Source organism: Oryctolagus cuniculus, chromosome 6 (genome assembly GCF_964237555.1).
Source record: "Oryctolagus cuniculus chromosome 6, mOryCun1.1, whole genome shotgun sequence".
NCBI classification, from domain to species: domain Eukaryota; kingdom Metazoa; phylum Chordata; class Mammalia; order Lagomorpha; family Leporidae; genus Oryctolagus; species Oryctolagus cuniculus.
Window position 1 is genome coordinate 66907360 of NC_091437.1, and position 14776 is coordinate 66922135.

Here is a 14776-nt window from a genome sequence, read left to right on the forward strand (position 1 = left end):
TTCCACCAATGATGATAACAAGCCTTCATTCCCAGGGAGCTAAAGCCAACTCTAGAGTAATCCTCAGTTCCCCCTGGCTGACTTGGGCTCCTTTTAGCAAACCCTTGGCTGCCGAGGTCCTCCTGAGCCCCCACAGCTGGCCACTGTCCCTGGGACGATGGCAATGAAGAGGTATAGGTCTGTGCCCTGTGTGTGCCTGTTTCTCCCCAGGCTGCCAGCCCAGCTGTGTGTTGTAGGAAGTGGTACAGGGACCTCACTCCAGCCCTTCTGGCCTGCCCTGAGCTGGGCTCTTCTGGGGGCAGCCAAGGGGCTCTCACTTGGGCATCTGCCTCTGCATGGGTGTGACTACAGGCTGTGGGCTTCTCTGTGGCACCCACCTTATTCTTGCCCCCACCTCCACGCAAACAAGGCACTGCCTGCACCCCAAGATCTCCTCCAGCCGTCCTCTCCTTCCCTGTCACCCCCGGGGACACTGAGTCCTTCTGAGGATGCAGGCCTCCTATGACTCCTTCTCAGTTCCTGTCTCTATCGTTCCCTGCTTCCTGTCCACTGTGGCATGCTCAGCCTTCCCATGGGGAAGCATTTTCTGCCAGAGCTGCTTCCTTCCTACTTTGTGGCTTTTAGAAACTCTGTGGTCTGAGTCCACCACACTGGCTTTTGCTGGTGGTCAAATCAAAACTATTTCTCTGTCCCATAAGTGGCACTTGCATTGCAAAGCCTTTAAGATTGCAGGACTCATGTCATCAGTAATTCACAGAGAAGTCACTACACCTTTGCTCAGCTTTCATCCTCCAGCAGCCCCTTTGGACACACTACACACGGTTGTGGCAGGGTCATAGAGTGAATGGGACAAAGTCTTCCCTTTGTCACTATTGCTGAATTCTCTTGGCTAAAGTAAGACTAGAGACCTGGGGGTGGGCATGTGGTACAATGATTAACTTGCTGCTTGGAACACCTGCAACCCATATTGGAGCCCTTGGGTATGAACCCTAGCTCCACTTCCAATCCAGCTTCCTGCTAATGCCTGAGAGACAGAAGGTGATGGTTCAAGTTGTTGGGTCCTTCCATCCCAGTGGGAGACCGAAATTGAGTTCCAGGCTCCCAATTTTGATCTGGCCCAGCCCCAGTTGATGTGAGAATTTGGAAAGTAAGTCAGCAAATGAAAAAATCTCCCTCGCCTCTCAGCTTTTCAAGTAAAATCAATAAGTATATTAATTGATAAATTAATTAAAAATAAGAGGCCATCTTATAATCAAAGGGAGGGAAACCCAACTTTAAATCTTGGTGGGAGAAGCTGCACAGTTCTATTGTAAAATTGGTGGATACAGGGAGGAGTGAAGAGTGGGGATTGTCTACCATCTTTACAGTCTCCCACATTAGGAGAAAAGAGAAAAATGTAACAACAAAGAACACTTGACTGATCAATAAAAGATAAGAAAGAAGGTATAAATAAATGATGAAAGAGCAGAACAAATAGAAAGCAAAGAGCAAGATGGTAAATATCAACCCAAATATATCACTAATTACATTAAATGCCACTGGACTAAATTCAAAATTGTTGGTCAAGAAGCCAATTCCATGAGACTTACAGGAAGCATTCTAAATGTGAGTACCACACTTACATAACAGTTGTATTGGTTATTTGAACACTGTCCAATGATACCCTAGGGAAAATCTGAGCATAAGGCAAATTTTGCACATGCTGAATTTCATTTACAGGAAACTGAATGAACACAGAAAATTATTCCCAGTCCACGTTGGTCAAGTGCACAAAAAGCACACATTCATGCACACATGTGTGCCAACCACCTGCCTTCACAGTGTGTGCTATAAGCCACACCCATCCACCTTTGCTGGGACAACCTTCCATCTCACCTGATTTCAAAGTTTCCACCACTTTAAAGACAAGCAACCCCAAGGTCTTTCTTTTACATCAGAAAATGCCACATTTATGCTCCATAAAACTGTGTGGATATATTTTTGGTAACAGTTTCATTGAGATAAATTTATATACCATGGGGGCCAGCACTGTGCATAGCAGATTAAGCTGCCAACTACAATGCCAGCATCACATATGTGTACCAGTTCAAGTCTCAGCTGTTCCACTTCTAATCCAGCTCCCTGCTAATGCACCTGGAAAAGCAGCAGAAGATGGCCCAAGTATTTGGGCCCCTGTGCCCACATGAGAGACCTAGATGAAGCTTTGGCATGGCCTAGCACTGGCTATTGTGACCATTTGCGGAGTGAACCAAAAGATGGAAGATCTCTCTCTCTCTCACTCTCTTTCTCTTTCTCTCTCTCTCTCTAACTCTGCCTTCCAAATAAATAAATAATGTTTTAAAAAATAATAGTGGCTTCTCCTGTATTCACAAAGTTGGGTGATCATCAGCACAATCAATGTGAGAATGTTCCATCACCTTGGAAAGAAATGCTGTGCTCCTGAGGCATCAGCCTGCATGCTCCCATTCCCCCAGCCCCCACAGCCATAGGCAGCCACTGCTTCTTCATATCTTTCTGTTTTGGACAATACATACAAGTGGAATTGCATCATGTACGTTCTTTGTGATTGGCTCCTCTCTCAGTGTAAGGTTCTAAAGATTCATCTATGTAACACTTCATTTTATTTTATACTGGAATAACAGTCCATTGTATGGATACAACACAATTTATTTATGCTTAATGGACAGACATTTCAGTAGTTTCCACCACTGAACTTTTTCTGGATAATGGAGCCATTTCTGAAGGACACACATTTTCGTCTCTCTCGGGTACATCCCTAGGAGTGAAGTGCCTGGCTCGTGTAGTAACTCTATGTTTAGTGTTCTGAGGAACTGCCAGAGTGATTCCAGAGTGGCTGTACCCTTTAACATTACCCCCAGCCCTGAAGGGGAATTCTCATTTCTCTACATCCTTGCCAAAAATGGGTTGTATCGTCCATCATTTTGATTTTGGCCATCCCACGGGGAGTGAAGAGTGATTTTGATGTGTGTTTCCATGATGGCTCCTGAGGTGAGCATTTGTCGTGAGTGTGTTGGCCATATTTGTATCTCCTTTGGATAAATGGATATTAAGATCTTTTCCCTTTGTGATTTTCTTGTTGACTTAAAGCAGTTCTATATGGATTCCATAGAATCTGTTAAGTATTTTTCCTCATTGTATGGATTGTCACCTGTGTTTTTGTTGCACAAAAATGTCTTAATTTTGCTGTTGTATAATTCAGCTAATTTTTCTTCTAGCTTCTGTTTTTGATGTACTAAGAATCCACTGCCAAATACATGACCAGAAATACTTGCGCCTTTGTTTTCTTCAAAGAGTTTAATAGTTTCACTTTTGATTTAGGCTTTGATCCATTTTTAGTCTATTTGTGTGTATAGTGTGCAATGTGTGTGATCAAGGTCCAGCACCATTCATTGAACAGGCTGTTTCTTCCCTCATCGAATGGTCTTGGGAGCCTTGTCAAAGCTAATTGACCAGGGCCGGCATTGTGCATATTGGGTAAAGGCATCGCCTGCAAAACCAGCATCCCATAAAAGCACTGATTCATATCCTGGTTGCTCCAATTCTGATCCAGCTCCCTGCTAATGGCCCAGGAAGAGCAGCGGAAGATGGCCCAAGTGCTTGGGACCCTGCCACCCATTTGGGAGACCTGGCTGAAGCTCCTGACTCCTGGCTGAAGCTTGGCCCAGTCCTGGCCATTGTGGCCATCTGGGGATTAAACCAGTGGATGCAAGATCTCTTTGTCTACCCCCTTCCTCTGTCTGTGTAACTTTGACTTTCAAATAAAAATAAATACATCTTTTTAAAAAACTAATTGACTGAGAATATTCTCGAAAGATGGAAGACTAGGAAGCACCATAATCTGTCCTCACCTAGAAAATGGCCCTGGCAGAACCTGTGAGATGTCAGTGCTGTGGAATTCTGAAGACTATTGAAGGCTTTCAGGAGAAGGATTGGAAATGAAGCTCATTTAATTTAGCACAGGACCAACTACTAGTCTCCCACTTCTCACCCTGCTGGCAGCCTCTGGGAACATTCCTGTAGCAGCTTACACACAGCCTGTGGGAGCCAGGGTGGGCAAAAAGGACTCTGTCTTCCAAACACTGGAGATCATGCTCTGCTGATTGCTGTATCTGAATAGAGAATGCCTTGGTTCCAACATAACCTAAAAGGCTAAAACATTTTTTTAAGGTTTCTTCATTTTATTTGAAAGACAGAGTTATAGGGTGGGGGTTGGGGAATCATCCATCTGCTGCTTCACTCCCCAAATGGCTGCAGCAGCCAGAACTAAGCCAGTTTAGAGCCAGAAACCAGGAGCCACGTGGGTGCAGGGGCCTAAGCAACTGGGTCATCACTGCTTTACCAGGTACATTGGCAGGGAGCTGGATTGGAAGTGGAGCAGCTGGGAATCCAATCAGCACCCATAGGGAATGCTGGCACTGCAGGCAGTAGCTTAATCCACTACACCGCAGCACTGGCCCCTAATGCATTTTTTTAGAATAGACTATTTTTGGTGCACAAAATGTGTAAAAATGTAATTCCACAACAACTCAAAGTGTTGGGGGTAGAGCAGTGAAAGGAGCAGGTTTTGTGTTATTGTAGTCAAGCTGATATAAACTCAAATGAGAGTCCCACAAATTTAGGATGTTACACGTAATTTTGGAGTTGACAAATGATTTAGTGGTTAATATGCCAGTTGGGACACCTATAATCCCACACTGGAGTGCATAGGTTTGAGTGCAATTCCAGTCTCCTGTTAATGTGCACCCTGGGAGGCAGCAGGTTATGGCTGTAGTTGGGTCCCTTCTATGCAAGTGAACCAGCACATAAGATCTCTCTCTGTTTGCCTCTATCTCTAGCTTTATCAACTCTAACATCTCTATCTCTGTTGCTGTCACTGACAATCAAATTAATTTTTAAAATGTGACTCAGTCTCTTTATCACAGGCGTTCTCTGATTTTCTATTTCTTTTCAAAATAGCTAAAGAATATACATCAAAAGACACAACAATGGGATTTAAATGCCGCACTACCACCCAGAAATCAACCAAACAAAGAAGATGGCAGGAGCCGACACTGTGGCATAGCGGGTAAATCTGCCACCTGCAGTGCCCAAATCCCATATGGGCCCCGGTTCAAGACCCAGCTGCTCCACTTCCGATCCAGCTCTCTGCTATGTTTTGGGAAAGCATTGGAAGATGGCCCAAGTCCCTAGGCCCCTTTACCCTCATGGGAAGACCAGGAGGAAGCTCCTGGCTCCTGGCTTCAGATGGGCGCAGCTCCAGCCGTTGCAGTCAATTGGGGAGTGAACCAGTGGAAGAAAGACCTCTCTCTCTCTCTCTCTCTCTCTGCCCCTTCTTCTTTCTCTGTGTAACTCTGACTTTTAAAAAAAAGAAGATGGTAAAGGATAATAGGGGACAAAAAGAGTATAAGGCATATAAAGCAAATAGCAAAGTGACAGAATTAAGTTCTTCCTTATCAGTAGTTACTTTCAATGTTAGTTGATTAAACTCCCCCAATAAAAAAAATTGGATGAATAGACCAAAAAAATTATCAACTACATATCTATAAGGGACTCAATTTAGATCCAAAGTTAAAAGTAAAAGGAGGGAAAATTATATTCCATGCAAGTAGTAACCAAAAGAGAGGCTGGTGTGGTTATACTGACATCAGACAAAATAAACCTCAGTCAAAATAGCTACAACAGACAAATAAGGATATTAGATGTTGATAAAAGAATAACCATCAGGAAGATATAACAATTTCAAATGTGTGCACCTAACAAAATAGCTCCATACAAAGAGAAAACATACATATTTTAAAAAGAGAAGTAGCTTCACAACATTCAGAGACATCAATATTCTACGCTCACTAAAGGACATAAACAAGACAGAAAATCAGTAAGGAAATGGAGGACTTGTACAACACTGTAAGCCAGCTATACCAGACATACACAGAACATGCCCCCAACAACAACAGAATACTCTTCTCATTTACAATGAATCTTTCACCAGAACAGATGCGAAATAAGCCTCAAGAAATTTTAAAACATTGAAATCATATAATGTGTCTTTTCCAAAAACATCAGGAAGGAAATCCGTAAAATCCACAAATTTGTGGAAATAATTGAAATGAAACAACTAGTACAACAGGAAACTGTGATAGTGACGAGAAATTATAATGAAGTGAAGAATTCAATAGATCAAATGAAAAACACATTAGAGAGCCTTACAAACAGAATGGGTGAAGCAGAAGAGAGAATATCAGACTTAGAAGACAGAGCACAGGAAAGGATACAGTTAGACCAAAGAAAAGAAGAGGAAATTAGAAATCTAAAACATATTGTTGGGAATCTTCAGGATACTATTAAAAAAAAACCAACATTCGGGTTCTAGGAGTTCCTGAAGGCATGGAGAGGGAGAAAGGATTACAAGGCGTTCCTAGTGAGATATTAGCACAAATTTCACAGGTATGGAGAAGGACAGAGACATCCTAGTACAGGAAGCTTATAGAACCCCTAGTAAACACGACCAAAAGAGATCCTCACCACGACACGTTGTAATTAAACTCTCCACAGTGAAACATAAAGAAAAGATCCTAAAATGTGCAAGAGAGAAATGTCAGATTACTCTCAGAGGATCTCCAATCAGACTCACAGCTGACTTCTCATCAGAAACCCTACAAGCTAGGAGGGAATGGCGAGATATAGCCCAGGTACTAAGAGAGAAAAACTGCCAGCCCAGAATATTATATCCTGAAAAAGCTCTCATTTGTGAATGAAGGTGAAATAAAGACTTTTCATAGCAAACAGAAATTGAAAGAATTTGTCGCCACTTGTCCAGCCCTGCAAAAGATGCTTAAAGATGTGTTGCACAAAGAAACACATAAACATGGTCATCAATACGAAAGAAGGTAAAGGAAGGAAACCTCACAGCAAAAGATCACAGGGAATTCAAAGCATACATTAGAAAATATCTTTGGCAAATGGCAGGGCAAAGTTACCACTTATCAATAGTCACCTTGAACGTTAATGGCCTGAACTGTCCAGTTAAAAGACACCGATCGGCTGATTGGGTTAAGGAACAAAACCCATCCATTTGCTGCTTACAAGAAACACATCTTTCCAACAAAGATGCACACAGACTGAAAGTGAAAGGCTGTAAAAAGATATACCATGCCAACAGAAATGCAAAAAGAGCGGGCGTAGCCATCTTAATATCGGACAACATAAACTTTACCACAAAAACTGTTAGGAGAGACAAAAGGGACACTATATAATGATTAAGGGATCAATTCAACAAGAAGATATAACAATTATCAATGTATATGCACCTAATTACAGGGCACTGGTTTATCTAAAAGATTTGTTAAGGGACTTAAAGGGAGACTTAGACCCCAATACAATAGTACTGGGGGACTTCAATACTCCACTCTCAGAAATAGACAGATCAACAGGACAGAAGATCAACAAGGATACAGTAGATTTAAACGACACTATAGCCCAAATGGATCTAACAGATATCTACAGAACTTTCAATCCTACAGCTAAAGATTTTACATTCTTCTCAGCAGTACATGGAACCTTCTCTAGGATTGACCACATACTAGGCCATAAAGCAAGTCTCAGCAAATTCAAAAGAATTAGAATCATACCATGCAGCTTCTCAGACCATAAAGGAATGAAGTTGGAAATTAGCAACTCAGGAATCCCTAGAGCATACGCAAACGCATGGAGATTGAACAACATGCTCCTGAATGAACACTGGGTCATAGAAGGAATTAAGAGAGAAATCAAAATTTTTCTGGAAGTAAATGAGGATAACAGCACAACATACCAAAACTTATGGGACGCAGCAAAAGCAGTGTTAAGAGGAAAGTTTATATCAATAGGTGCCTACATCAAGAAATTGGAAAGGCACCAAATAGATGAGCTTTCAATTCACCTCAAGGATCTAGAAAATCTGCAGCAAGCCAGACCCAAATCTAGTAGGAGAAGAGAAATAATTAAAATCAGAGAAGAAATCAACAGGATTGAATCCAAAAAAAATTACAAAAAATCAGCCAAACGAGGAGCTGGTTTTTTGAAAAAATAAAAAAATTGACACCCCATTGGCCCAACTAACTAAAACAAGGAGAGAAAAGACCCAAATCAATAAAATCAGAGATGAAAAAGGAAACGTAACAACAGACACCACAGAAATCAAAAGAATCATCAGAAATTACTACAAGGACCTGTATGCCAGCAAACAGGAAAATCTATCAGAAATGGATACATTCCTGGACACATGCAACCTACCTAAACCAGGAAGACATAGAAAACCTAAACAGACCCATAACTGAGACAGAAATTGAAACAGTAATAAAGGCCCTCCCAACAAAGAAAAGCCCAGGACCAGATGGATTCACTGCTGAATTCTACCAGACATTTAAAGAAGAACTGACTCCAATTCTTCTCAAACTATTCAGAACAATCGAAGAAGAGGGAATCCTCCCAAATTCTTTCTGTGAAGCCAGCATCACCTTAATTCCTAAGCCGGAAAAAGATGCAGCATTGAAAGAGAATTACAGACCAATATCCCTGACGAACATAGATGCAATAATCCTCAATAAAATTCTTGCCAATAGAATGCAACAACACATCAGAAAGATCATCCACCCAGACCAAGTGGGATTTATCCCTGGCATGCAGGGATGGTTCAATGTGCACAAAACAATCAACGTGATACACCACATTAACAGACTGCAGAAGAAAAACCATATGATTATCTCAATAGACACCGAGAAAGCATTTGATAAAATTCAACACCCTTTCATGATGAAAACTCTAAGCAAACTGGGTATGGAAGGAACATTCCTCAATACAATCAAAGCAATTTATGAAAAACCCACAGCCAACATCCTATTGAATGGGGAAAAATTGGAAGCATTTCCACTGAGATCTGGTACCAGACAGGGATGCCCACTCTCACCACTGCTATTCAATATAGTTCTGGAAGTTTTAGACAGAGCTATTAGGCAAGAAAAAGAAATTAAAGGGATACGAATAGGGAAGGAAAAACTCAAACTATCCCTCTTTGCAGATGATATGATTCTTTATTTAGGGGATCCAAAGAACTCTACTAAGAGACTATTGGAACTCATAGAAGAGTTTGGCAAAGTAGCAGGATATAAAATCAATGCACAAAAATCAACAGCCTTTGTATACACAGGCAATGCCTTGGCTGAGGAAGAACTTCTAAGATCAATCCCATTCACAATAGCTACAAAAGCAATCAAATACCTTGGAATAAACTTAACCAAGGACATTAAGGATCTCTATGATGAAAATTACAAAACCATAAAGAAAGAAATACAAGAGGATACCAAAAAATGGAAAAATCTTCCATGCTCATGGATTGGAAGAATCAATATCATCAAAATGTCCATTCTCCCAAAAGCAATTTACAGATTCAATGCAATACCAATAAAAATACTGAAGACATTCTTCTCAGATCTGGAAAAAATGATGCTGAAATTCATATGGAGACACAGGAGACCTCGAATAGCTAAAGCAATCTTGTACAACAAAACAAAGCCAGAGGCATCACATTACCAGATTTCAGGACATACTACAGGGCAGTTGTTATCAAAACAGCATGGTACTGGTACAGAAACAGATGGATAGACCAATGGAACAGAATTGAAAACCAGAAACAAAAACAAAGAAGATATATAAAGTATATATGAAAAGATTTTCTTATTATTTATCACTATCTTATTTATCATTTCTTGTTCTCTTCATGCATTCCTGAGTTACCATCTGGAGTCTTTCCTTAACCCAATTCAGCTTTGCTGTCAATCTCCTCCATTGGGCTATACTGAAATATAATACATTTCTATATGTCAGAGGCCCAGCAATACATTAACGTACTCATTGCTTTGTACAATTGCTTTCTAAACCAGTGAAGAGAAGAGAAGACTAGAAATATACATTTATTCTGTCTTGGATAATAACCTTTGCTGATGCTCTTTGTTTTTGCAAGTGGATTCAAATAACTGTCTGGGGTTACTTACTTCTAGCCCAGAAAACTTCTGACGTTATTTAATGTGAGGTGGATCTGCTGGCAACAAATTCCTTCAACCTTTTTTGTAATCTGGAAATGCCTTTATGTTGCTTTTGTTTAGGAAGATAGCTTTATCAATAGGAGATTCTTAGGTTAACAATGTTTTTCTCTGAGCACTTTTTTTCCTTCTATTTTTTTTAATGTTTATTTAACAAATATAAATTTCCAAAGTACAACTTTTGGGTTATAGCGACTTTTCCCCCCATAACCTCCCTCCCACCGACCACCATCCCATCTCCTGCTCCCTCTCCCATCCCATTCACATCAAGATTCATTTTCAATTATCTTTATATACAGAAGATCAATTTATTATATACTAAATAAAGATTTCAACAGTTTGCACCCACACAGAAACACAAGGTATAAAGTACTGTTTGAGTACTAGTTATACCATTAATTCACATAGTACAACACATTAAAGACAGAGATCCTACATGGGGAGTAAATGCACAGTGACTCCTGTTGTGTTGATTTTAACAACTGACACTCTATGGCGTCAGTAATCACCTGATGTTCTTGTCATGAGCTGCCAAGGCTAGGGAAGCCTTTTGAGTTCGCCGACTCTGATCTTATTTAGACAAAGCCATAGTCAAAGTGGAAGTTCTCTCCTCCCTTCAGAGAAAGGTACCTTCTTCTTTGATGGCCCATTCTTTCCACTGGGATCTCACTCACAGAGTGAGTGTTGTGTTTGGGTTTTTTTGTTTTGTTTTTGGTTTTTGGTTTTTGGTTTTTTTTTGCCAAGTGTCTTGGCTTTCCATGCCTGAAATACTCTCATGGACTTTTTAGCCAGATCCAAATGCCTTAAGGGCTGATTCTGAGGCCAGAGTGCTGTTTAGGACATTTGCCATTCTATGAGTCTGCTGTGTATCCTGCTTCCCATGTTGGATTGTTCTCTCCTTTTTAATTCTATCAGTTAGTATTAGCAGACGCTAGTCTTGTTAATGTGATCCCTTTGGCTCTTAATTCTATCACTATGATCAGTTATGAACTGAAACTGATCACATTGACTAGTGAGATGGCATTGGTACATGCCACCTTGATGGGATTGAATTGGAATCCCCTGGCACATTTCTAACTCTACCATTAGGAGTAAGTCCGATTGAGCCTCTGCCAAACTCTACATCTCCTCCCTCTCTTATTCCCACTCTTATATTTAACAGGGATCACTTTTCAGTTAAATTTGAACACCTAAGAATAATTGTGTTTTAATTGAAGAGTTCAACCAATGGTATTAAGTAGAACAAAAAAATACTAAAAGGGATAAAGTATTAAATTGTACATCAACAGTCGGGACAAGGGCTGATCAAGGCACCATTTCTCATAGTGTCCATTTCACTTCAACAGGTTTTCTTTTTGGTGCTCGGTTAGATGTCACCCATCAGGGAGAACATATGATATTTGTCCCTTTGGGACTGGCTTATTTCACTCAGCATGAAGTTTTCCAGATTCCTCCATTTTGTTGCAAATGATCGGATTTCATTTTTTACTGCTGTATGGTATTCTATAGAGTATATATCCCATAATTTCTTTATCAAGTCTTCTCTGAGCATTTTTAACATGTTATCTAATTGCCTTCTGGCCTCCATTGTTTTTAATGAGAATTTGAATTAAATCTTACTTTGGTTACCTTCTATGTAGCTGTTTTTTCTTGCTGCCTTCAAGATTTTCTCATCACTGGGGTTCATCATTGTTACTGTGATGCATCAGCTGTGGATCTCTATAAATTTTATATAAATATATTTTATATAAATGTATATATAGATCTCTTTATACATTATACCTTCTTGGAGTACATTGAGGTGTGTGTGTGTGTGTGTGTGTGTGTGTATTTTTTTCTTCAAATTCACAGTTTTCAACTATTATTTCTTCAAATAGTTTTTCTGCTTTGGGCCTCTCTCTTACTATCTCCTTGTCTCACGGCCCCCTCTCCCTGTCCTAATGCCACCATCATTATATATAAGATGATGTGTTCAATGTCAGCACACACTTCTCTAAAGCTCTTAATAGTTTTCTGCATTCTTTTTCCTTTTTTTTTCCTTTTTTCTCACTGTATTTCAGACTGCATATATATTATCTAGCTTTGATTTCAGATGCTGTCTTCAGCCAGGGAAAGTCTATTTTTGAGCCTATATAGTGAATTTTTCATCTCAGTTACTTTACTTTCCTGTTCTCAAATCCCTTCTTGGTCCTTTCTTTTCCATTCACTCTACATTTTTCTTTATTGACATTGTATGTCTGATGAGACATTGTTGTCAGACCTTCTTTTATTTCTTTAAATTTAATTGTTTTAAAAGAAAGAGTGGTGGCCGGCGCCGCGGCTCACTAGGCTAATCCTCCGCCTAGCGGCGCCGGCACACCGGGTTCTAGTCCCGGTTGGGGCGCCGGATTCTGTCCCGGTTGCCCCTCTTCCAGGCCAGCCCTCTGCTGTGGCCAGGGAGTGCAGTGGAGGATGGCCCAGGTGCTTGGGCCCTGCACCCCATGGAAGACCAGGAAAAGCACCTGGCTCCTGGCTCCTGCCATCGGATCAGCGCGGTGCGCCGGCCGCAGCGCGCCGGCCGTGGCGGCCATTGGAGGGTGAACCAACGGCAAAAAGGAAGACCTTTCTCTCTGTCTCTCTCTCTCACTATCCACTCTGCCTGTCAAAAAAAAAAAAAAAAAAAAAAAAAAAAAAGAGTGGTGGGGCTGGCACTGAAGCACAGTAAGTTAATCCTCTGCCTGTGGCACCAGGATCCCATATAGGTGCTCGTTTGAGTCCTGGCTGCTCCTCTTCCAATAATTCAAGTCTCTGCTATGGCCTTGGAAAGCAGTAGAAGATGGCTCAAGAACTTGGGCCCCTGCACCCAGGTGGGAGACCTGAAAGAAGCTCCTGGCTCTAGATCGGCCCAGCTCTGGCCATTGCGGCCATCTGGGGAGTGAACAAAGAGTTGGAAGACCTCTCTCTCTCTCTCCCCCTCTGACTGTCTGTAACTCTACCTCTCAAAAAAAATAAAATATTTTTTAAAATACACAAATAAAGAAAGGATGGTTAAAATGATAAATTGTATGCTGTATTTTACCACAATATTTAAAATATGAAATTAAAAGATTAAAAAGCTAAAAATTAATAAAGATGGTTTTAGGAAACTATGAAATAATATTAGGTGGTCTAATAAACTTTTAACTGGAGTACCTGCAGAAGAAAGGAGGAGAAACATCCTTTTTTAGACACACATTCAAAAGCTGAAAGAATTGATCACTTGCACATTCACATTATAAGAAGTGTTGGAGGAAGTTCTTTGGGCATAAGGAAAATGCTACCTGATGAAAATATAATGTCAAAAAATGGTAAAGATAAAAGATTGTTTCTTCCTAGTTAAGTACCTTAAAATATAAGTAATGAAACAAAAACACTGAAACTGCATTGTGAAATACAACGATAGGTATGAGACCAACAATACCTGGCTTGAGAGCTTGGAGGGAAGAAACACTAGTGACTTTTGTGAGGTTTTGCATTATATGTGAGGTTGTATATATGAAGCTGGGCTGTTATAAGTTAAAGTTGTATATTGTAAACACCAAAGCTATAAAAGAGAGTGTAGCTAATAAGACAGTAAATTAGATAAAATGAAATCATAAAAATACTCTGTCCAAGAAAAATGAGGGAGAGAAAGAGGGAAAAGTAAACAAATAACAGATGGGACAAATAAGAAACAACGATCAAGATGGCAAATTTAACTTAATTCACATCAACAATCAAAGAGCTGAAAGTGTCAAATGCAAAATAAAAACAAGACCCAATCACAACTGAAATATAAAAACACATATGGGTTAAAGGTAAAAGGTCCCCAAAAAGGTGCCAGGCCAACACTAATGCTAAGAAAGTTGGAGTGGTTATATTAATGTTAGACAAAGTGAAATCCGCAACAAAAAAATAATAACTTAAACATCATGAAAATTAAAAATTACTACTCAAAGGACATTCTGGGGAGAATGAAAAGAAAGCAACTATCTAGAAAAAATATGTGCAAATCATAGGTCTGATAAAAAAATTTGTATCTAGGGTATATTGAAAAACCTAAATTCTCACTCACAGAGAAAAAATTACCTGATTTTTTCAAAAAACAATGTATAATTATACACAAAGAGCAAACAAGGAAATGAAATGCCAACATACATTTTCTTTAAAATTGCATAAGAATAATAGATATCAAGGAATAAATGTAACAAATATGCCCATGAGATATACACAAAAGCAATAAAACATTATTGACAGAAATCAAACATTTAAAAATAGAGATTCTGTTTATGAATCAAATAAAAAGCTGGTTTTTCTCAAACTGATTATAGCTTAATTACCACTGAAGTCTCTAAGTCACAGCATATCACCTGTGTGTAGAAATTGGCAAAACAAGTCTGAAATTTGAATACAAAAGCAACTTGTTAAGTGCTGCAAAGTCACCTCTGAAGAGTATGTTGGGAGGATTTATGCTCTCAGACACACCATTTTATAAAGCCAAGGTAATTAAGACATCATAGCATCGGTACAGAAAAAAAAATAATAAAACCCAGAAAATAACTCATTCAGTGTAGGCCTGAAATTTATGAGCAAATTAGAATTAGAAAACAGTGCAGAAAGAATGACCTTTTCATCAGTGATCATGAGACAAAGAAACCTGGCCCCCTGTCTACTTCACATCA